Raw genomic sequence first — 1,852 nt, 5'->3', positions numbered from 1 at the left:
CGCACACAGATCCCGAGTTTCCCCACCAGCTGCCTCAGTTCTTTGGCTGATATATATTACTGGTTGCTGATCTCCGTTTTCCCCATCTGGTTTGTACATCATTTCTTCTTTTGCCTTCTTATTTGTATTTTAGAAATGAAACTATCTATTTTTTCACAGTTCCAAAATAGCGATTTAAGAAAAATCCCACGCGTCATTCCCCTCTTACATTTAAAACATCTCCCACCTCTCAGTTTTGCGCTACATTTTGATGCCTGCTTTTTCCTTTTAAATACATGAAGAGAATATATTTTACATTAAAAAAATACGTATTTTAGATATATAAACATATGCATGCAGATGCACCAGCAGCTAAAATACTTAAGTACGAACATTTCCACAGAACTGCTTTGTATTAGTTAGAATTATCTAAATAATAACATTTAGAGTTAGCTAAATGAATAAGGGTACTTATGGACTTATTTATTCCGGAGAGACATAGAAAAGACAGAAAGCTTATTCCAAAACTACTAAAAAAATGGAGACTGTAACCACAAACAAAAATTACCACAGGACTGTCACAGAAAGAAATAATAAATTTACTCCTCTGTCACTGAAAGCCTAAAAAAAATCTCAAGTTTAAGGAATATTAGGACTATAAGAAGGCACCATGCACCACCAAAGAGCTAGTTGAAAACTTCCTGCAAATGAAGGTGAAAGTAGGACCTCCAGAGGCGCACAGCAGCAGTTTTCAGCTCACACTGGGAAAAAGCCACATGCTTTTTCTTTCTGGAAGCCCCAGATCTAGTACCGTGCGTGAAGAGATCAGCTCAGCCACTGCCACACCTGACCATCGGTGGCTGGAAAAGGCTGCTTCATCACAGTTGTCAGAGAAAAGGTAAGACACAGCAGGAACAAGGAAAGGCTGCTACTAAAGCGGGTCAGGGTGAGGGATAATAAGAGAGTTATATCTATTTAAAGATGTGACTCTACAAGTACTACTATTAATAATTTTCCTCTATCAGACAAAGCATAAATCTTTACAGTATCAACTGCAGACCCAATAGGAAAAGAACAAGAGGGGAGGAAGGCTTGTGGGAAAAGGCAAGGTCTTTTCTTAGAAGAGCTGAAGAAAAAAAGAAGGTAGAAGGAAAACCTTTTGGATTTAGAGCCAGTCCCGTTTTACACATCATACCCTGAGGAGGATCATTCACTGTGCTGTAACATCCTCGCACATGCAGAACGCAGGCCCTAGTCTCTCTGTTCGCCCGCTGCAGCACTGGCAAAACAGCTCGGAAACAGAAGCATTAAGGATTAAACTAGTGCTCACTTCATTCATCCCCTCACCCTTTGCTACTACCAACGGGAGCTGAAAGCGTTTGGTTTGACGGGAAGCAAACACATAAATAAATATTTTACATGACAGGGGAGCCGGTTAGCTCAGTTGGTTGAGCATGGTGCTGATAACACCAAGGTCGCGGGTTCGATCCCTGTTCAGTCCCCATACGTTGCCTGATCCAGTAGAGAAGTGTCCCTGCTGATGACAGGGAGGTTGGATTAAATGATCTTTAAGGTCCCTTCCAGCCTAGGCCATTCTAGGATTCTATGATTAATAAAAAGAAATTAACAAGCTGCCTTTTAGCAAAACGTGATCAACACGGAAATCAAAAAGCATAAAATGGATCCTGGGAGATTAAACAGAGAAGAGATAATCCCACAGCGCTAGACTTTCTAAAAGAGTTGCTGCTGTGCGTTGGAAAGGACGGACAAAGACGAGCTGAGGCGCTTCTCCGCGCCCGCTTGCCCACCCTCCGCTGCGCAGGGCTGGCGTCACGCTTGGAGGCCGCGCTGGAGAGCTGCTCCCACTTTCTTA

This window comes from Apaloderma vittatum, unplaced genomic scaffold (assembly GCF_000703405.1).
Source record: "Apaloderma vittatum isolate BGI_N311 unplaced genomic scaffold, ASM70340v1 scaffold29943, whole genome shotgun sequence".
In the NCBI taxonomy this organism is placed as follows: domain Eukaryota; kingdom Metazoa; phylum Chordata; class Aves; order Trogoniformes; family Trogonidae; genus Apaloderma; species Apaloderma vittatum.
Note: the sequence above shows the minus strand (reverse complement) of the source record.